Below are 23,511 nucleotides of genomic sequence, written 5' to 3' on the forward strand. Positions count from 1 at the left end.
CACTTGCCAGCTGGTAAGACCTTGAGCAAGTGAGGATCAAATGCAATTACAGATGCCGAGTACTCACCTGGTATACAGGATGTGTTTTAGTTTGCTCAGGCTGCCGTAACAGGACCACAGACCGGGTGGCTTAAACAACTGACATTTCTTTTCTCGCCGTTCTGGAGGCTGCAAGGTTTCAGCAGGGTTGATGTCTTCAGAGGCCTCTCCACTTGGCTTGCAGGCGGCTCTCTTCTCCCTGTGTCTTCACCTGGTTTTTCTCCCATCTCTGTATGCATGTCTCTGTATGCGAATTTCCTTTTCTTATGAGGACAAAAATCATATTGGATTAGGGCTCACTCTAAAGATATTATGTTAACTTACTTAACTCTTTAAAGACCTTATCTCCAAATATGGTTACATTCTGAGGTTACTAGGGGTAAGAATGTAATCTATGAGTTTGGGGGGGGGGATGTTAGATACTTCTTCCTCCACCTCTGATCGGTGTCCTGTGTCCCAATTCCCGGCATGATTTCGCAGCCTCTCCTATTCTAGCCATTTCATGACGACTAGTTCGTCCCATCAATATCCTTAGAGAACGTGCGTCCCCTCCTTGCTCTGTAAATAACAACAACAGTCACGATGGTCATGATGCCACCCAACACCACTGAAATATGCCTAACGAATCAGTTGAATGGCCCTTCTCTCATTTAATCAGATGGCAGTGATTTTCGGAACACCACATTACAAGGGAGCACTATGACCTCCAGGGCTTTTTTATGCCTAATTAAAAGCCACAGTAGCAAAAAGGTATTGCAGCTACATCTCAGGATCACATTGTTCTGACGCTGGAGCTGGAGGAAATGAGGAGTTTTTACTGAACTGTGAGGAGGCTGGGCAGAGTGGCCCGGGAAGACTGTGGGGGCCTCTGCTGGGCACGTGGAGGTTGTGCCACTGTTCTTGCTTGTCGGGAAAAGCCAAGGTCATTCCTCTTCCCTTACAGGTGATGGGCCAGAAAGGCCTGACCGTGGCCAAGGGTGATCAGATAGAGGAAGGTGAAGGGGGCAGAGGGGGCCCCTGGCCCAATGTGGGGGTTGGAAGTCAGGAAAGGCTGGCTGAAGGAGTTAGTGCCTGAGCTGCTTCTTAAAGGAGCAGGCAGGTGACAAGAGCGGGAGAGGGCACTCTGGGATGAAAGCCCAACTTCTTCGTGCATCTTAAAGAATGAGAGGGAGTTGGCCACACAAAGATGGAGAAATGGAAAGCCTGATCAAGGTCGTTGTTTCTTTGCAGAAACTCCATTCAACCATAAACTTCAGAAAAGATAAGCTGCCTGGCTTGTGCTCAGGGAATTACAGATTAAACCAAGATACCATTTCGCACCTATCAGATAGGCAAACATGAAAATATCTGACATTACCAAGTATTGGCAAGATTGTGGTGCAAGAGGAACCTGCCCACAGGGCTGGTGGGAGTGTAAATTGGCAGAACCCCTGTGGGGAACTACTTGGCAATATCTAGCAGACTTAGAGACATGCCAAACGTATGACCCAGCATTTCTATAGCTTAAAATATTCCCTGGAGGAGCCACGACACATTTATACCCAAAGTGTGCCAGTTAGTTTCTGCTGCATAACAAACCACCTCAAAACTCAGTGCCTTCAACATCAATCAATCACTTACTTAGCTCACACTTCTGTGGGTCAGCTGGGCAGATCTTCTGGTCTGGCCCAGCCTGACTGGCCTCTGCTGGGCTCTTTTATATAGGAACTAGAGGCTCAGTGCACGAATTTGTGCACTGGTGGGGTCCAGCTGGCCCGCCCCTGATGGGGGCCATCGGGGGCAGGCCGGCTGGGGTGGGGGGGGCGGTTGAGGGCGGGGGTGATTGAGGGCGGGGCCAGCCAGGGCAAAGGGCCACAGACGTTCTTGTCATTTTGTCATTCGGTCTATTTGCATATTACCCTTTTATTATATAGGATGGTCACGTGGAGGGTCTGTGGGCAGCTGGATCATCTACGATGGCTTCACTCACATATCTGCTGGTTCACTGGCTGTTGGCTGGGGTGCAAGGAGTGACTAGACCACCTGTCTCTGGTCCTCCAGCTCCGTGCCATGGTTAATGCCCTTGCTTGGTATAATGGATGTCCCTAATAAATGGGAGCTATCTTCATACTTGCCTGCAGGATAAACTGAAAACATGGGTTAGGGAAAGCCTGCCTTAGAGGCTTTATTCTTTTTATTTTTTTTTATAACAGCTTTATTGAAGTATTATCCATCTACCAGACAATTCACTTAAAGTTAACCATTCAGTGTTTTCCCATGTATTCACAGAACTGTGAAATCATCACCACAATCAATTTTAGAACATATTCAATCACCCCCAAAAGAAATCCATACCCTTTAACCACCCACCCTCGGATCCACTATCCCCTGGAGTCGCAGGCAACCACCAATCTACTTTCTGTCTCTAGAGAGTTGCTTATTTTGGACATTTCACTTAAATGGAAGCATACAATATTTGGCCTTGTGTGAATGGCTTCCTTCCCTGAGCATGATATTTTCAAGTTTCCTCCATGTTATAGCATGTATTAGTAATCTATTCCTTTTTACGGCTGAATAATATTCCACTGTATGGATGTACTACCGTTTGTGTATCCATGTACCAGTGGATGTGTATCTGAGATGTTTCTAGCTTTGGGTTGTTGTGAATAATGCTGCTTTGAACACTCATGTGCAGGTTTTTGTGTGGACACATGTTTTCGTATCTCTTAGGAGCAGAGCTCCTGGGTGGTGGGGTAACTCTATGTTTAACCTTTCGAAGAGCTGCTGGACTGCTTTCCAGAGTAGCTGTACTAGGCCTCCGAGTTTTTGTTTGTTTGTTTGTTTTTAATTTTGTTTTATTGCTTAAAGTATTACAAAGAGAATTACATATGTCTCCTTTTTAGGCCTCCGAGTTTTACAGCCCTCAAGCGTCAGCCTTGTGGGGCTTTCTAAGCTAACATCTGTTCATGTAGCTTCTCCTGCCTTGTTTGCTATGGCTGTTTGCTTTATTTCTTGGCTGGCTTTCTACAAACCAGGACTCGGGCCCAGTTAAGCCCACAGTGTTTGGGCAGCTCTGGCTGTGCCTCCAGCTGGCCTCTGAGGCCTCAGCAGGATTTATGGCCAGTGGCTCCCTCACCCACACGCTCTCCTTGGGCTCCTGGGGAATCTTTCTGTTGCCGGTTCCATTTCATGGCCGTTCCCTCTGCTCTAGAGACTTCCATACTCCCACCCCCCACCAGGCCACTGGGGAAGGGCCTGGAGGTCGCCTAACCAAACCCCGACTCCTTGCTGTGGAGGTGGGAGTTGGGGAGTCCCACATCAGAAAATAAGTTGATGGCAGAATTAAAACAAAAACACAAGTTTTGTTTTTGTTGTTGTTGTTGTTAATCCTCACCCAAGGATATTTTTCCACTGATTTTTAGAGAGAGTGGAAAGGAGAGGGAGAGATAGAGAGAGAGAAACATTGATGTGAGAGAGACACATAGATTGGTTGCCTCCCGCATGCACTGCGACCAGGGCCAGGGATGGAGCCTGCAACCGAGGTATATGCCCTTGACCAGAATTAAACCTGGGACCCTTCAGTACACAGGCCGACGCTCTATCCACTGAGTCAAACTGGCTAGGGCAAAAAACACAAGTATTTCTTTCTTTCTTTTTTCTTATTATAGATATAACAAATGCTTACTGTATAAAAATTAGAAAATAGATATAATTCCAAAACAACTGAAACACATGTTTCAAAAAGCTCACCCAGAATTTTACCACCTTCTGGAAACTAATGTTAGCATTTTGGTTTATAACTTTTATTAACTTAATTATTTATTAATTTATTTGGTAAATGTTTTATTGGGTATCTACCAATTTCCAAGTACTTTATCAAATCCTGGAGACATTTTTCTTTGCATATGTATGGGTGTAAATATCTGTATCTTTCCCTACAACAGACAGGGTCATCCTATATATGTACTTCATCACTTAAATTTCTCTATCATTCTATAGCAATACATATAAATCTGCATTATCACCCTTTTAAAATTGTTTTTATTGATTTTTACAGAGAGAGGAAGGGAGAGGGATATATAGAAAGAAACATCATCAACTGGCTGCTTCCTGCATGCCCCCTACTGGGGATTGAGCCCTGGGCATGTGCCCTGACCGGGAATCAAACCGTGACCTCCTGGTTCAGAGGTCAGCGCTCAACCACTGAGCCACACCAGCCAGGCTACATTATCACTCTTAATGACTGCATATAATATGTCAATTTATATAAGCAACCCTTTATTATTGTACACAGATTATTTTTAACTTTCCCTATTATCAGAAAAAAAACTATAGGAATATAACTGCTGGAACAAAAGGTATATTCTTTTTCTTGGTCTTAAAAATACAAGAAATGTATTTTTAAAAGTACAAAGCATTAACATTGTCTAATTCAAATCCATAACAAATATACTTAAGACACTGTGTCTAATGTTAGTTGCTCTATGTCAAAGAAACAGAAATAGAAATGTCCAGAAAAAGTTACAGAGAAAATGAAATAAAATAATCTAAGGAATAAAGACTTCCATAAAAAATCTGTCCATGGTAGAAAAATACCATGAAGTGAAAATAAGACAAATAAGAAAAATACCATGAGTGAAAATAAGACAAATATTTATTACATTCTATGAGTTCATGATTTAGGTACTCCTTTTTACCAGAGATTTAACATGTTTTTATTTCTGTTGTTTTTTCCTTCTTTATTGAATTTATTGGGGTGACACTGGTTAACAAAATTATACAGGTTCTAGGTGCACAACTCCATGACACATAATCTGTACACTGTATTGTGTGTTCACCACCCTAAACCAAGTCACCTTCTATCACAAAAGTTATATTACTTTTTGAAGGCTGTTATCGACATTTTTTGCCAATTCACCCAACAAAAATCTGTACAAGTATAGCCTTCCATCAGCAGTGTATAAGAGTGCCTCATGAACATTCTACTAAAGCCTGGGTAATTTATTATTTTTATTCTTTTCCAATGTCAAAAGTAAAAAATGGTTTATTAGTTTCCTAGGGCTGTTCGTACAACAAAACAACAACACATCCACAAACTGTGTGGCTGAAAATAATGGAAATGTATTGTTTCACAGTTCTGGAGGCTAATGGCCAAAATCAAGGTGTCAGCGGGACCACACTCCCTCTGATATCTGTAGGGAAACCCTTCCTCCCCTGTCTAGCTCCTGGTGATTTGCTAGCCGTCTTTGGTGTTCCTGGCCTTGCACTGCATAACTCCAACCTCTGCCCTCATCGTCACAGTCTTTCTCCCTATGTCTCTGTCTTTACATGGCCATCTTATCATAAGGATACCAGCTATATTAGATTAGGGACCCATGCTACTCCAGAATGACCTCATCTTAACTAACTACACCTGCAGTGACCCTATCCTATATAATAAGAGTCTAATATGCAAATTGTCCCCTCAGGCAGTCGTTTGACTGGGAGTTCGACCGCTCACTATGATGTGTGCTGACCACCAGGGAGCGGCGTGGAACATGGCAGGCATCGGCAACGCGGTGCTGGCAGAGGACGGCAATGGGCCCCAACTAGAGTGGGACTGTGGTGGGATGGTGGAGCAGGTGAGTGGGCAGCGCAGGTGCGAGCGGGGCTGCGGGGCTGCAAGGCTGGGGGAGGGAGCTGGGGCCCAATCTCCACAGGCCACGCTGAGGGACCGCCCCCATGCACACATTCGTGCACTGGGCCTCTAGTTTCCAAATAAGATCATGTTCGGAAATACTGGGGACAAGTACTTCAACATACCCCCTTTTGTTCAGAGTAGTAGGGGACACCATGCAACTCTTCACAATGGTATTATATTCTTTAATGTTTGTTTTTTGATTACTGGGAAAATTGAGCATTTTCCTGTCTGTACCTGAGGCCATTTTTCTACAGGAGTGTTTGTCTTTTCCTTGTTGATTTATAAACTTCACATAATAAAAATAAAACCCCAGGCTTTTCTCTTTTACCCAATTTCAGCCCAGCATTATCTGCCCAGACTTTGGGTGTTTGTCAAATTGCCAGTGTGTGTAGCTCTCTGGGTGCAGCTCTCTGCCCATGGCACAGCGAGACAATCCTCTCCTCATGGCCCAGCTGGAGGTCAATGTATTAGTTGAGACAGGCTAACCTGCGCCACATCAAAGAGTGACAGCACAAAGGTTGGTTTCTAGCTCTGCCCGTGTTCCACTGCAGGGTGGCCAGGACTCTGCCCACATCATTGGTGCACCATCCAGGCTAACAGGGGAGCTCCCATCTGGGACACCAGGGTCAGGGAGCTGTTCTGTTTTGTTTTAACAGAGAAACTTTAATACAGGGAAGTGTTTTAATGAGTCCTTAGACAGGGCCAAGGGAACAGTGAAGTAATGCAGAGAGAGTCCTGCGGGAGCAACGACCACCCCTCATTCTGGGGGAGCGAAGGGAAGGGATTGGGGGTGTCAGAGCCTAGCCGCTTAGAGGAGGGACCACACAGGCCTGGGGGGTGGGTGCTGGTGCTGGCACCTCACAGTGAGTCTTCCTCACTCCTGTTGCCACAGCAACAGCCCTGGTCCTGCACCAATGTCCGGTTCAGTTTCTATGACTCTAACTCGCCTGGTCCTTGGTTTGGGACTTCATTTGAAGCCCTCTTCTAAGAGGCCTTGGGTTCTGTTGGTTTCCTAGGGCTGCCGTCACAAATTACCACCAATTTGGGAACTTGACACAGCAGATATATGTTCTGTTACCGTTCCGGGGGCTGGAAGTCCAAAATCACGGTGTCGGTAAGAGAATGCTCTCCCTGGAGGTTCCAGGGAAGAATCCTTCCTGCCTCTCCCAGCCTCTGGTGTCTGCAGTAGTCCCTGGGGTTCCTTGACTTCTAACTGCCTCACTCCAGTCTCTACCCCAGTCTTCACATGGCTCCTTCCCTTAGTCCCTGAGGGTGTCCTTTCCTCTTCTTCCAGGGTTCACCCTAAGCCCGGGATGATTCATCTCTAGATCTTTAACGAATTACAGCTGCAAAGACTATTCCAAAGAAGTTTAGCTCCTGAAGTTCCAGGGAAACATGGATTTTGGGAAACACTATTCAATCCACTATAGGAGAATGTGTGTGTGTGTTGGGGGGGCGGGGGGGGGGGCGGGACGGGGAAGGGGGATCCAAGACTGAAATCCCTCTGCTGGCTTCGTAGTTCCTCTGCCTGGCTGCTTCGGAGCACCCTGGCCTCATGCCCTACTCTATGCAGAAGCTCTGTGCTGACAAGAGCTGAACCCCTGCAGCTGGGCTTGTGCTAAACCTCAAATCCAAACACTGTAAGAGAGCCCAGCGGTTGTGGCTCAGCGGTTGAGCATCAACCCAGGAACCAAGAGGTCAGGGTTCCATTTCTGGTCAGGGTGGTCAGGGCACAGGCCCAGTTGCAGGCTCAATCCCCAGTAGGAGGTGTGCAGGAGGCAGCCGATGATGTTCCTCTTCATTGATGTTTCTATCTCACTATCCCTCTCCCTTCCTCTCTCTCAAAAAAAAAAAAAAAATCAATGAAAACTTAAAAAAAAAAAAACACCCTGTAAGATAAGTTAATTAAGAACAAGTCTCTTTGCCTTTACAGTATGCAAATCCATGGCTGTCTGCAGCACTTGACTGTATATAGCCGGTTATTTTGAAACGTGCATTTAATTTCCCATATGCTGTGACTCTCCTCAAAGCAGCAGCCTCGGGCAGCTTTGAGTAACAAGGCAGTTGAGGCCAATCATTGGAGCACTGGGGAAAGCTAATCCCTGCCCCAGGGCTCCACCCAGAGGGCCCAGAACCCTGTGGGTCTCACCCACTGAGCTCTCAGAGACCAGAGGCAATGTTTTATTCCTTGTTGTGCACACAGACCAGGTTCCAGTACACAGCACTCACTCAGCTGACCTGGGTCAAGTTTCCCCAGGGAAGAGGAGGAGGGCCAGCCAGCGGTAGCAAGTGTAATGGGGGGTGTTCTTATAGCAAAGTCCATCTCTCCCTTGCAGGGAATTTCCCATCACTGGTGGATACACAGAATGCCCGCTGCCACGATCCAAACTGATGGACAGACCAGCCAAGAAGAGAGCAGGGCAGAATGTCCCCTTCCTGGGAGCATCCCCTGAGAGAGAGAGAAAGGGAACGAGGAACAAGGGACAGAGCTCCTGGCTTATTAGTGCCCTGGCTGGTGGGCTCTTGCATTCCCAACCCCTCCATCCTGCTCGTTAACCAGGGCTCCCGAAAGCAGCCTGCCATATTGTATCACTGTTTAAATCCCATCACATCTCCCTGCTGACTCATCCCAAAGTATCCATTGGCTGGCTCAGCACAATTACCTCAGTCCCCAAACTCCTAGCCTGGCAGTGCCTGGCTCTCCTGCTGCCAGGGGAGAGGTGGTGTACCATTCAGTCGTGGGGGGCGACATGAGAGAGTCAAGCATTCAGCCCAGCACAGCCCGTTTACCCAGAACCACCCTTCCTGTTCACACACTCATTTTCCATCAGGGTCATCATCATTGTCCTAGTGACCCAGGCGTACGACTCAGAATCTTCTATTGATTCATTCAAATACTTAGCCAGCACCTACTTTGGGCCAAGCTTTGTGCTAAGCCCTGATCCTGCCCTTTAGCTCCGTGGTAGAAAAGCTATACCTAAGTGCCTGTACAGTGCCAAGCATCGAAAAAGCTCTTAAAGAATGCTTGTTAGATGGACAAATGAATGGCGAGAAGAATGGATAGATGGGTGGATGGATGGATGGATAGATCGATGGATAAATGAATGGATGGGTGGAGGGAAGGAGAGAGGGAGGGAGGGAGGGATGAAGGGACGGGTGAGATGGTGAAATCTGTCAGTTATGTCTCTTCCGTATCCTGTACAGTGTACACATTCCCTGTGATTAGGTGGGCTGAACTTGACCCCTCACATTCTCCACCCTTGCCACGTGTCCCCCGCCTAGCTAATCAGACTATTCCAAACTTCTGGCCTCAGAAATTGGTTTCAGGCATGGACAAGTAACACAAGCCAGATCAGAGTTCTCCGGGGAGGGGAGAGGGGAGCGGCTTTTTGGGTTCCTGCCAGTAGTAAACAATCTCTCTTCCCTGGGTTGCTAAGTTGCTAGGATGTTTATTTAAGGCTGCTGGAGGCTCTTTACTTGCCACAAGGAGAGAGCCTGACTGAAGGATGGAAGATGAGAGGTGGGAGAAGAGAAAAAGAAAAAGAGAAAAATAGGAGGAAAGAAGGAAAGGAGAAGGAAGACAGAGACTTGGGGGGCACAATTTAAGCCCCCAGTGTGGGAAGGCAGTAGGACTCTTGGACTTTTCCAAGGAACATGTGCCAATGAATTTTGTTTCTCTGACTTAAGACAGCTTGAGTTGTGTTTCTTTTACTTGTAACCAAGAGCATCTTGTCAGTGCAGAGGGAGGGAGTGAATAAATGAGTGAATGCATGGTTGAATGAAAGAATGAGCTCCATAAATATCAAACTCATCAGTGTTTTTTCCTCCCTTGAGAGCTAGACTTGCAAATATAAGGATTTAATTAGATGTTCCTGGTTTCTACCGGGGCCTGTCTAATTGCTTCTATTTTGCCCCGTGTTGATTTGAACTCCTGAAGTGTAACTGAAAAGTGGAAAACAGCCCACTAAAATGGATGTATTTCTGAGGCAGGCATTCAACTCTGACTGCAGATTTTAGTCTTTAGGAGTTATTATAAAGGGAGGACCGAAACGAAAATTAATAACATTTAAAATTCCCCCAAAGGCTTCTTCCTTCCCCTCCCAGCTCCATTCAAGCCAAAGAAGTAAGAGCAAGTGGGCATGCAAATCTGACCACATGTACATATTCTCCCACTTCCCCTCGCCCCACCTTCCAGAACTTTCTCTCCATCCAGAACTTTTTCAGAGCTCCTCAATGATTGACAACAAGCACAGCCTGAGGGTTCATGGAAGGCTTCCCAGGTGAGGTGATGCCTACCTGCTTCAGTCATCAGAAGTAGAGTCTGGCCCTAGTTGATTTGGCTCAGTGGATAGAGCATCAGTCCGTGGACTGAAGGGTCCCTGGCTCAATTCCCGGTCAAGGGCTCCCCCCGTCAAGGGCTCTGTCCACTGAGCCAAATCAGCTAGGGTCAAACTCTACTTCTGATGACTGAAGCAGGTAGGCAGGGATGGGTCATAGAAGAAGACTGAAATGTGGACTTTGTGTGAGGCTGCCATGGCTCACATCCTACATGCTCACGTGACACATTGTGACCTGCCTCAAACAGCTGCTTTCCCAGGCCTCCAGGAGGACCCCATCCGATGTCTGGTCCTTGAAGAGGGATGACCATCACATCTGATGCCAACCACAGCAACACTGAGGGAAGATGTCTAAAGGCCAGGAGTTGCGGGTAAAGGAGCTAGGGCCACTGTTTCCTTCTTTTCAAGTGCATACCCCAAATATATTTCTTCCCTTTTTTAAAGAGCTGAGTTCTCTATCCCATCTGCCCATAGGGTTAGCCTGGGAGGGATTGGAATAAGCTCTTTCCTTCCCACCCTGAATTCCTCTAGCTAACTCTGAGACTGACCTCAAGACTCATCTGAATTTAACTCTGGTTTGCTCCTCAGAATATTCTTGTTACATTAATTTAGGGAGCATAATAAATCTAGATTGAGATATGTTTGCTGCAAATGCTAATTTGCTCGATGAGAATATCAATTAGATGTCTGAGGCATAGAAATTATGGCTGCCAATGATCTCAAAGGTCATTCTTAGCTTGTACCGAAGGAAGAGGATGAGGGTTATCTGCTGGAAGGGTCTGGGGTGGAGGGGTAAAGGTCCAAATATTAAATACCAATGAAGTGTCAGGCACTGTGCTCAGGACTGAGAATTCAGGAGTTTCAGAGATCTCAGAAATCAATCCATAGACCTGGATGATAATAATAATGATAATAACAATAACAATGACAGTAACTTTTGCACATTGAACAATTACTGTGTATTAGATACAAATATTAATGCATTTAACCCTTGCAACAGCTCTCTGAGTACTACTATTATTCTCATTTTATAGGTGAGGAAATTGAGTTGTAAAGAATTTAAATAACTTTCCTGGCTTCTGCTTCCGGCCAAACTGGAGAAACAGGGATCAGATGTACTCTCCTTGCTGAAACAAATGAAAAACAAACAAACAACAGCTCTCTAGATATTGGATAACAGTCAACAAAGGACAGGGATCCCTGAGAGCCGGGAAAGCAGTGAGGTGAGTCTCGGCCATGCTCCAGCTTACTGCCCGGAGAAAGTTTTCCGTCCACAGGGCAGATGGGGGAGTCCAGGCAGAAGCCAGCACACTCCTGGAGCTGAGGAAGCGGAACTGGGAGTCCAAGGAAGCCAGGTGGGTAGAGTTTGTAGGGCAGAAGTCCAGGGAGAGAACTCTGGAGCTCCACTGAGGGTCACTCACCAGAATCCAGTTACCGACCAGTGCACATAGGTGAGGAAACTGCCAAGAGCCAGGGGGGAAAGCCACCCGAGAGAATCAGAAGGAACACTGCTGAGAGTTCACGCAAGACTGGGAAGGAATGGTGCCTGCTCTAAACAGCCAGCATGGAAAACTCTCATAATTTGTGGCGCATCATTTAAAGGACCAAGAAGGCATTGCCTCATTAGTGGAGAAAATTAACTAGACTAAATGCTGCTCTGGTTGTGCCTAACAGAACTTAAAAGACAGCCTTGGAAGGATCGAACTGCTTCCGAGTAACTGAACCACATCCCAGAAAAACAGCTCAAAACTATATTTTAAAAATATCTAACTAGGACCTGGCCAGACAAAATGGATGAACTAAATGTGTACAAAGTTAAAGTGATGTGCAATTTCTTATTTCTGGTTATATGTGTACTAAACCACAATGGTCCCTATTCAAATTTACTTATTTGTTGGTTTGTTTAATACAACAATGCCCAGCACACAACATGGCAAAATTGACAATGTCTGGCATCTACTAAAAAATAACTAGGCATGCAAAAGCTGAAAAAATGAAGAGGAAAATTAATCAAACCTGATCCAGAAGTGACCTAGATGATACAACTGGTAGATATGGGCATTGAGACAGTCTTTGCAACTTTATTCCTTGTGTTTTAGAAAGTAGAGGACAAACAGACATATTCAATAGATACTAGGAAGATACTTTTAAAAACACCCAAACTGAAGTTGTAGGGATGAAAACTACAATGTCAGACACACACATAAAATACATCAGATGAGATTCATGGCCTGTTAGACATCGGAGAAGATTGGTGAGCTTGATGGCACAGCGATAGAAACGATCCAAAACCAAACCAAGAAAACAAGCTAATCTGGTCTGACATGAAGCAGGTCAGGGGATTCCTGGGGATGAGGGTAACTGGGAGGGGCGGGAGGGGCAGGAGAAACTTTTAGACGTGATGGATGAGTTCATTACCTTGCTTGTGGTGATGGTTTCACACATACCTACACACAACATTGTACACTTTAGACATGTGCCGTTTACATTATGTCAACCATACCGCCACAAATCTGTTCCAAACAAGTGTGCAAAGGTCGTACAGCTAATACATCCCAGTCTGGCTCCAGATGCTACACACTTTCTACTGCAAAGTAGGTATTATGATTCCCATTTTATAGATGAAAGAGAGTCTGAGAGAGGAATGTGACTTCTCCAAGGCCACACAGCTGGTAAGTGGAAGAACTGGAATTCACATCAATGTCTGTTTTACTGCAAGTTGGGTGCTCCCTCTGCCCCACTCCCTAAGTATTTGCTATTTATTTGAAGCCTGTGGACAGCATGCACACTCACGATTCTGAGTCACCTCCTCGTTCCACAGCTCCTGCTCCAGATGCAAAGCCCATCCTGGACTCCCAGTCCTCACCCATGGATCGTTACTCAGCTGCTTATCTTCTATACCTAGAAACGTGGGAACAAATCGATTTGTAAATGCCTAGGACGCTCAGGGCTCAGTAATTGCCAATGCATCTTTGTGAAGTGAGAGCTTGCTGGGCACGTGGAAGGCAGCCCCTGCCCGTCTTAAAGAAATAGGTGCTCTTGAACAGACCCATCAAACCTCAGAGGGAAGGCGGGGGTGGCGTGGGGGAGGGCGCGTAAGGGATCAACCGAACGACATGTATGCATGCATATGAGCATAATGGACACAGACACTAGGGTGGTGAGGGCATGTGCTGGGGGGTGGGAGGGGCCGGGGAGAGGTCAATGGGGAAAAAAAGAGACATATGTAATACTTTAAACAATAAAGATCTAAGGAAGAAGGAAGGAAGGAAGGAAGGAAGGAAGGAAGGAAGGAAGGAAGAAGGAGGAAGGAAGGAAGGAAGGAAGAAAGAAAGAAAGAAAGAAAGAAAGAAAGAAAGAAAGAAAGAAAGAAAGAAAGAAAGAAAGAAGAAAGAAAGACGCTCAGAATCAGACCAATGGACTGACATGCATGCACGCAGCCCTTAGCATCTAGGGAGCCTTTTCTCCTCTCTCGTGTCTTCGTAGCAATCTTCTCACTCCTGTTTTTAGATGAGGCAACTGATGCTGAAACTGGTTATGAGGCATTACCAAAAACATAATATCTGAGCCTGCATTCAAACTCATCCTTGTGGGCGGAGGGACGTCTCTTTGAATTCTAGATCTCATTTAGGTTACCTCAGAGTGACATGTCACTACATTTTTTTAATTATAGGCATCAACTTTATACAGTCAGAGCTATTAAAACAAAACAAGCCCAGCCATCTGGGTTCTTGGAGTGGGAGGGGGGTTCCTATTACAAAGGGGGAGGGGTCAGCAGAGGCCAGATGGCTGCTATGAAGAATTGTGCAAAGGAGACCCTTGCATGGGGTGGGGGCCAGCCCCAACAGCTTCTGAGGTCCCTTCCTGGCCTGGTGGTCGCTGAATGAAGGGGTGCTAAGCTCACTGCTTAGAACCCTGGTGCTGTAACACGGGAGGTTGTGGGAGAGGGATCTCTGTGCTTTCCTGTCCCGATGAAGTCAGCATTTCTCAACCACTGGACTGTCTACACGCAGAGCAAAGCCTTAATCACTATGTAAAACAATTGTGTTAGGACCGAGAAAAGATGCTGCAGACTGTCTGCTGGATGGAGCGTGGAGTGGTTAGGAGACGCAGGGCAGAGCAGGCCACAACTCCTCCTGCACTCCCTTCATGGAAATCTGAATGTTGTGGCATAAAACATACTGATTAAGCTTTCATTCTGTGGGGAAAATCGGAAACAATACAGATTCTCCTAAATTGGAAAAAAAAAAAAAGCATCATGGAGAACCGGAGAGGGGCCGGAATGAGCTGTATCTGGGTTTACATGATTGATTCGCGGCTATGCCTCTTAGGCAGTGTACGAAGGCACCCCTTCTCCTCGGTCAGGGTCTGTCTTGAATCAAGCAAGGTCTTCAGAACCCACGTCTCTTGTGTTTCCCTGTTAGGAGGTGAGAAGCAAAGGGCACCATCAAGCCAGCTCCAATGAGGTGCTGAGTATTTTCTGGAACGTGGGAGAAGTTGGTCTCCAGAGCAGCTTGGTCCAGTAGAAATATAATGTGAACTACACATGTAACTTTACATGTTCTAATTATATTAAAATATGTAGAAACAAGTGAAATGAATTTTAATAATATATTTTATTTAACCCAATATAGCCATAATGTTATTTCAACATGTAATCAATAGAAAAAAAATAGTAATTTTTGAGAAATTTTACATTCTTTCTTTCAGATTAAATTTTCAAAATCCTGTGTGTAATTTACAATTACAGCACCTCTCAATTCAGAATGGCCACATATCAAGTGCTCAGTAGCCACATGTAGCCAGCGGCTACTGTATTGGACAGCTCAGGAATAGAAGAATATCTAAGGGGCATGGTCAGAGCACTGAAGCTTACTTGGTAGGGGCATAGTTGTATGGGTGGTTCATTCGGGAAATAGTGTGATATTTCCTTTAATGATGCTCTAAGACAGTGGTTCTCAACCTTGGCTGCACATTAGAATCACCTGGGAATCTTTTTAAAATCCTGATTTCTGGGCCTCATCCTCGGGAAGTTTGGTTCTTTGTTACTAATGTTGGGCCCCCACCCCCATAACAAAGAAACAGAATTTCGGGAGGATGAGGCCCAGAAATCAGGATTTTAAAAAGATTCCCAGGTGATTCTAATGTGAAGCCAAGGTTGAGAACCCTGCTCTAAGATCTTCTCCCACCCTGGCAGCCATCTACCATAATTACTTTATCTGATCATTTTAAGTATTTTAATCCTTTCAAGTGGCCTGTTCCAAACTCCAGTATTCAAAGGCATCTTCTCACACAAGGCTGAGAACCACTGAATAAATATTGGACTAACCACAAGTCAGTTAACCTTTTTTTAAAATCCTCACCCTAGGATATATTTTTCCATTGATTTTGAGAGAGAGAGTGGAAAGGGGCAGGAGGGAAGGAGAGAGAGAGAAACAGAGAAACACTGATGTGAGAGAGACACATTGACTGGTTGCCTCCCACATGTGTCCTGACCAGGGTCAGGGATTGAGCCTGCAACCGAGGTATGTGCCCTTGATCGGGAATCAAACCTGAGACCCTTTATTCCAAGGGCCGACGCTCTGTTAGGACGCACTGAACACACTGGCCAGGGCTCATCTTTGCTGCTTGACCCCAGTCCCAGATCCCAGTCCAGGTTCTCTACACACATTTCAGGGCTCCTCTAAGGCATGAACATCCAGTGCATGTGGCTCTGGGGGAGGCGTGGAGGCATCAGCCAAACAATCATTATTTCCTTCTGTCACGAATGCAAATGCAATGGAGCTTGTGTTTATTTTACAGAATGTGCAAAAAGGAATCATTTCAGAGGAACTTTCAAGCTGCCAGAACAGGGCAGTCTGTCCCCAATCAATTATCACAAGGTGTGCAGGCACCCTGATTGAGAATTTGCCTAGAGGAAATTGCACCGAGGGAGAATCCATCCTGTAGCCTGTTTCACTCTGTCCTGCTCAGAATCAGATTATTTTCCTCCCATTTGAATGATAGGTTATTATTATGTACCTGGGGAAAGATGTGAGGCAACTGAACGTGGGCGTTGTCTAATTACTTCACTCAATGCAAGTTAATGAAGAGCCACCAGAATAGCTATGCTCAATCTCCTTTACTTAAACAACCAACAGCGTGTCCAAGTGCTGAGTTCTCAAAGCAGAGTCTGCTATGCTTCAGTGACAATTTTCTTGGGCTTTGGAGTGAAGTACACCTGCATCACATCCGAGTTTTCCTGGTTACGCTCTATCTTTTTCCATCGGTTATAATCGTGGCTGCCCAACAAGAGATTAACTGAGGTCATATCAGTAACTTTAAAAAATAAACATATTTTTATTGATTTCAGACAGGAAGGAAGGGGGAGAGAGAGAGAGAGAGAAACATCAATGATGAGACAGAATCATTGGTAGGCTGCTTCCCACTGGGGGCATATGCCTTTGACCGTAATCAAACCCAGGACCCTTCAGTCGGCAGGTGGACGCTCTATCCTCTGAGCCAAACCAGCTAGGGCCATAGCAGTAACTTCTTGGCAAACAGAAGGTGTTCAGTAAATACATCCCCTTTCCAGCTGCCAAGCCAGAATTCCCTTCCCAAACTGATCTTTCTAGTAACTGCTGAGCATTTTCCAACTGGCCCAGCAGGTGATAAACTTGAGGACCCTATACAAATCATGACCAACTTGATCACAGCAACCCCAGAAAGGCTTTCCACAGGCTGGTAGCCAACAATCAAACCACCACCAAACCAGAGGCTTTTCTGCTCCTGTCCCTAAATTAGTGGTAAGATACTATCAGCTCCCGTAACTTTAATGTCAGTCTTTTCCTCAAGGCAGGGTGGTCAATCAGAAAACAATGAGGAGTTAATGGGAGCTGCATGTGAAGATGTGTATTACTGATGAAAGCCTTGAAATAAGAATTGCAGAAGTGGAATAGTTGATTAGCAGAGCCTGCACTTTAAAAGACTTTTGGAACATATTGTAACAATGAGCTCAGGAATATTCCACCAGCAGTGGATGAAAGTGCCCCTTTCTTCACAACCTCATTGGAACCAAGTGTTGCCATTTTTTATGTTTAAGGCTTCGTTGGACAATTTATATATTTCTTGGCCATTTGTACGTATTCTTTTTTGTTTATGTTTTTAGCCTGTTTTGAGGTGTTTAAGATTTTCCTTATTGGTTTATAAAAGATGTTTGTAATATAGATATATTAACTCTTTGTAATATAGATATATTAACTCTTAATCATCAATATATATAAATGCCTAAGCAACCAGTCAACCAGTAGCTATGACATGCACTGACCACCAGGAGGCAGACGCTCAATGCAGGAGCTGCCCCATGGTGGTCATTGCGCTCCCACAACGGGAGCACCACTCAGCGGACCCACAGGCGCCAGATGCTGGGCTCATGGCTGGCAAGTGCAGCCTCGCCCCTCGGACACTCCCCCTGCACACCCCTCCCCCATCTGAACCAGGACCGGGATTGGGACCAGCTTTAGGACTGACTGGGTATGAGCCTGTGGCTGCTTCTCGGTCATGGGCGCGCCAGTATGGCCCTAGGATGGGCACGCAGAGACCTCAGCAGAGAGGCAGCTAGCCTACTCAGCAGTGGCAGCGGCAGGCGCAGCAGGCCGGAATGAGCGGGAACAGCGCAGTGCCTGGCCTGGGCTTGGTCTCGGGCTCCTCCGGCCACCTACCCCTTGGCACTACTACATCCCTTGGGGGTGTCGGAGAGCTGGTTGATCCCTGCAGGCCAGGCCAAGGGATCACTGGTGCACGAATCTGTGCACCAGGCCTCTGGTATATATATAACAACTGTTGGGTTTATCCCCCCAGTATGTTATTTGATTTTTAAGGTTTATTATTCTGCTTTTCAAAATTGTCCAAAAAGTAATGAACAACCATTTATCCATCCAATAAACACTTATTGTATGCCAATTGCTTGTCAGGCTCTGTGCCAGGCACGGGCATTAGAAAAGGGAAAAAAAGCCCAAATTTCTGCCCTTTAAGAGATCACATAGTTTAGTGGAGAACAGGCATTTTTTTCAAAAGCGCCTTCAACATAGTGTAACAGTTGTTATAGTCAAAGGAAGTACTGAGAGCCTTGAGAACAGAGTGAGGGCATCCTAATACAGTTGGGAAAGGAGTTGGGAGATGAGGGAAGGCTTCATGGAGGTGGTGACATTAAAGTCTACTCTCAATTAAACAGAGCAAGGACGACATTCTAGGAAGAGGCAAGAGTACAGGCAAAGATCCCAAAGCATCAAAGAGGCTCAATCTTTTCAGAGATTCCAAATAATTCAGAGTGACTAAAGTATATGATATAATGCCTGAAGAGGAGGCTCATTCAAGGAGGCAGATTGGACAGCAGCAAAGCTGGACAAGCAGGCAAGGGCCAAATGAAAAAGGTCCCTGGATTTCAGGATAAGGAGCTGAAATGTCATCCTGGGGACCATGGATGGATTCTGGGCTGGGAAGGGGCTGGATTAGAGTTAGGTATGAATGTTGAGGCATAGACCAGAGGCAAGAGGCCAGTTAGCCGGGAAAATGAACTAAACCAATAAGGAAACTTTGTTTCTAAGAAGGCAGACAACTCTTCAATCTCCTCTGGGAGGTTCTGGGATAAACTGGTGTTAACCCCTCTGTGCACGCATAATCCTTTCCTGGAAAGATTAGCTGCTTTTGCTGATAACCTGGAATCAGATTCAAGATTCTGTTTCCCAATTCAGCTTTGGCCAGCCAGCGAAGTTGCAGCCCTGGTTCCTGGGATTGCCCATCCTGGGAGGGCCTGGCCCATAGCGGAAAGCAGAACCAGAGACCTGAGAAAGAATCCTTATGACACTGAATCAGATGTAACTCTCAGCTCTTCCGTCAGTCACACAAGTAAATTTTCTTTTTTTATTTAACCACTGAAGATTGCCATTGTAACTAAACATTTCCAGCTAACATCTTTTTTTTTTCCCTAGGCAACCACTGCCCAGCTGCTTCTGAGCCCTCCCTCCCTTTCCCAATCCGATCTCAGCTGCCTGCTATCTGTACGCACGTCCTCCATTCTGCAAATTTCAGAAACCAATAGTGCCCAAGGCAAGTCTGAGCGGAGGGAGCCAAGTTTGATAATGAATTCCTGCTCACTGTGTGAGCCATTCTGTGGTTATTCAAAACCCCATTCAGTGTTTTCCCCCGGTAATAATAAGTACACTGTTCTCAGTGTTGTGTCTGTCACCAGCCAAATGATAGTGATATTTCTGCTCAGGATCTTGGTAGACTTGTGGCTCTGAAAATGATGCCTGGAAGCGTAGGGCAACGGATGTGTGTGCACTGACTGTGCTGGAAGCAAGACCCGCTGCCCTTGAGGACCTGCTGAGGCCTGGCCCCATTGCCTTCAGAGATCCTGGCTTCAGAAGGCTTTTCTCTCCCTGTGAAGTGGAGACCGCCTCCTGGAATTAACATGTGCAATGTGGGCAGTGGAGCTGCCGGGTTGGCTCAGATTTTGGTTGGATCTCCAACATCTGCTGCTTCAGAATTTCCGGGAGAAATTTCTGAAAGTCCAGGTTCCTGACCCCATGCCCTACAAGATTCCGAGTCAGTAGGCCCAGGGTACTCAATCCTGATCTTTCCAAAGCTCTCCGATTCTAAAGGGCAGCTGTGCTGGAGAGTCATAGGTATGAGATATCCACAGGCCAGGGTCCTTGTCCTTCTTCTTACTGGGGGCTCCCCTTTAGTCCCCCAAGGCGCCTCTCCTCTTGGCCTCTAAGGCACCCAGTTCCTTCTTCTGCCCCTGCCCCCAGCATTCCATATACCACACCACCAGTCACTCGGGCTAGCGTGTCGGCAACAGTGAGTGATGGGGCCCACAGACCATTGTTCCGAGGAGGATGGTGCTGAGTCACGATGGGAGACGCCTTCCAGGCTGTGCTGGGAGACAGAATAATAACACCCTTTGGACTGGCCTCTTAAAAACAGAACGCATGATGTCTACACCCATGGGAGGAGAAGTCCTGGGAATCGGGTGTCCTGGGTGCTTCTCCCACTTAGGTTACAATTCACTGTAGGATGCTGGCTCCTGGTTTGCCCAGGGGTAATTGGAGAGTGTTGTGCCAGGCCTTTTTTTTTTTTTTTCAGTGTAAGCAAATGAACACTTATTGAGCACCTGCTATGTACCAAGCCCAGTTAAGGGCTTTACATATTTAATCTCTTAAACAAAGGAGTTTGCTCTCTTGGCTCCTGGCTCTCTTGGTTCAAGCTCCCATGCTCCTGCATCCTCCCACATGGCCCACGCCATCTGGACCCCACATAGAATGGACTAATGGACTGCAACTAGCCTGATGCTGTACCGGTCTCAGTTCCAACATGGGACAGATACTCTGGACACTGGCTTTGCCTCTAGCTCTGCTGGAACTCCAGTTATACTGGATTAAGGAAAATGGGACTTTGGAAACCCAGGGATGTAATTCTATGCAAATAAAAATCACGAATCCTCCCATGCAAGTCTCAGAAAATTCTTTTTCTCGAGATATCATAAGGCCCGGACCCCCAGCCCTCAGTGAGGAAAGGGATACCCCACTTCCACTGATACCCCACTTGCACTATCACCAATAAATTTTATGTAACCCCTTTATGTCTTCCATTTTGATTCTGATGTATAAAATACCAGTAAGTGGTAACACAGACATTTTCTGGAGCATTTTGTCAATCTGTTGAGATTCTGTTTCCTGGCAATGGTCATCAGTGTGGCTCAAATAAACTCATAAAAATCATTACAGGTTTGGATGTTTCGTACATCGTCATAATGTATCGTCCACCCTTTAAAGCAGTGGTTCTCAACCTGTGGGTCGTGAACCCTTTGGGAGTTGAACGACCCTTTCACAGGAGTCGCCTAAGACTATCGGAAAACACATATATAATTACATATTGTTTTTGTGATTCATCACTATGCTTTAATTATGTTCAATTTGTAACAATGAAAATACATCCTGCATATCAGATATTTACATTATGATTCATAACAGTAGCAAAATTACAGTTATGAAGTAGCAACGAAAATAATTTTATGGTTGGGGGTCACCACAACATGAGGAACTGTATTAAAAGGTCGAGGCATTAGGAAGGTTGAGAACCACTGCTTTAAAGCATACGATTTGGTATTTTAAGTATATTTATAAGGTTGTATAGCCATCACCACTATCTAATTCCAGAACATTTCCCTGGTCCCCAAAAGGAACCCCGTATCAGTTAGCAGTCACTCCTCATTCCCTCTCTCTGCAGCCCCTGGTTAGTCAATAATATGCTTTGTATCTCTAAAGATTTGCCTATTCTAGACATTTCATATAAATGGAACTGTTCAATATGTGGTCTTTTGTGTCTGGCTTTCTTCACTTAGCATGTTCCTACTGAGGTCCCTCCATATTGCAGTGTGGGTCAGTACCTTATTCCTTTTTACAATCAAAAAATATTTCATTGTATGGATATGTCACATTTTATTTATCCACTTATCAGTTAATGGGCATTTGGGGTGTTTCCACTTCTTGGCTCTCTCTCTCTCTCTCTTTGGTGTACTAAGTATTAGTGACATTTCTTTTGTGCATGTGTTTTATTTTTATATTCAGTTTACTTTCAATATTATTTTGTATTGGTCCCAGGTGTACAGCATAGACAACCATATACTTTACAAAGTGTTTCCCCCTGGTATTTCCAGTACCCACCTGACACCATACATACTTATCACAATATTGTTGACTATATTCCCTATGCTGTACTTTACATCCCATGATTATTTTGTAACTGCCAATGTGGACTTCTTAATCCTTTCACTCTTTCACCTAGTCCAGTGATGGCGAACCTATGACATGCGTGTCAGAGGTGACACGCGAACTCATTTTTTGGTTGATTTTTCTTTGTTAAATGGCATTTAAATATATAAAATAAATATCAAAAATATAAGTCTTTGTTTTACTATGGTTGCAAATATCAAAAAATTTCTTTATGTGACATGGCACCAGAGTTAAGTTAGGGTTTTTCAAAATGCTGACACGCCGAGCTCAAAAGGTTCACCATCACTGACCTAGTCCCTCAGCCCCTCCCCTCTGACAACCATCAATCTGCTCTCTGTATCTATGAGTCTGTTTCAATTTTTTTTGTTCGTTAATTTTGTTCTTTAGATTCCACATATAAGTGAAATCATATACCATTATCTATTTTAATCTTCATCCCACCCTTAGAAGTGTGTATTACTCTCCATTGATCGATTTAGTAAATTGTTTTCTTAGAACATCCAAAACGACCAGTCATCCCAAGAAACTATTGATTAGGCGTAAAAATCCCAGAGACCAGTCAAGTGCTTGTTCTTATGTCAGGGAAAGGATAGCGTAACCGAACAGAAACCTCACTTCTTTAAATGACTTATTTTCCTTTTGACTTTTGGATTCAAACCTGGCCTCCTGATTCACCTGCAGCCCTGGCATTACAGGAGTGTGACTTTGGCAAGTGACCTAACCTCTCTGAGCTCCAGTTCCGTCACGATAGATTTAGATTACATACTACTTCGAGTGCTGTCAGGAGTAGTGTTTAAACAGCTGTCAGGAGTAAGTTGTTTAAACCAGTGCTTGTCATTTGGTAATTCAACCACTGGCTTCCCGTGTCTCTGTTCCTGGTAGGGGATGGCTCTGTACCAAGTTGCCCCCTCCCCAATCCATGCATGCTGGTCCCTATCCTCCTGATCCCCTAGGTTCCCCCAACACACACCTCTACCCGCCACTGTTCTTTTCTGGCTAACTTCTCATTCTTCTGATTTCACTTTAAATGCCACTTCCTTGGGGCGGGGGTGGGCTTCCTTATTCTTTCTTAAAGCACCCTGCATTTTCCCTTCAGTGTTTATCAGCTTGTAATTTTAGTTAATCGTGTTTGTTTTTTTTTTGTCCATAAACTGTGCGCCCCACCTTGTCTGTCTTGCTCTCGCTGTATGCTCCGCACCTCCCAACAGCGCCCTAGGATCACAGCAGGCATTCACGAAATACTTATGGAAACAGTTCAATCCTCTCCTGAGCCCGGGTTCAGAAAAGGAACATGTCCTCCCCAAACCACAGAGCAGATCAGAGGCAAACTTGAGTCCAAGTCGCCCTTCCTTTTCCCAATCCAGGCTCCTTCCAGAGCCTGGCAAGAATGTTCCTAATCTCCCCCATAATATAGTTGCCCCAAGGAAAGTTCCAGAAAGGGGGAGAATAGAGCAGTGTGCAGAGTAAAATCACTTGGCTTGGCCCCTCGTCACTGGACCGTAACGTGGGCACCCTGTCAAACAGTGTAAAGAGAGGGATCATGGCGATAACGACGTGGCGTGGCGGCGACAACGATCCTACCAGCTGAGGGAGAGACACAATGGGAGAGGACGGGACTGTGGACCGGAAGAAGCGAAGACAATGCCCGCGCAGGCGCAGCAGAGACGCTCCCTCTCCCTTCCGCCCCGCCCCTCCTAGTCAC

The 23,511-nt window shown here is 45.6% G+C and overlaps 1 long non-coding RNA gene across 1 annotated transcript; it reads right to left on the reverse strand.

The window, feature by feature from the left end:
• Positions 1-241: 241 nt before the first annotated feature.
• Positions 242-23,446, reverse strand: LOC111828052. Its single transcript, XR_002831810.1, has 3 exons — positions 23,391-23,446; positions 12,829-12,936; positions 242-302 (listed from the first exon to the last, which is right to left on the reverse strand). It is a non-coding gene; the product is annotated as an uncharacterized LOC111828052 (long non-coding RNA).
• Between the last annotated feature and the right edge of the window lie 65 nt (positions 23,447-23,511).

Source organism: Myotis lucifugus, unplaced genomic scaffold, assembly GCF_000147115.1.
Source record: "Myotis lucifugus unplaced genomic scaffold, Myoluc2.0 scaffold_273, whole genome shotgun sequence".
NCBI classification, from domain to species: domain Eukaryota; kingdom Metazoa; phylum Chordata; class Mammalia; order Chiroptera; family Vespertilionidae; genus Myotis; species Myotis lucifugus.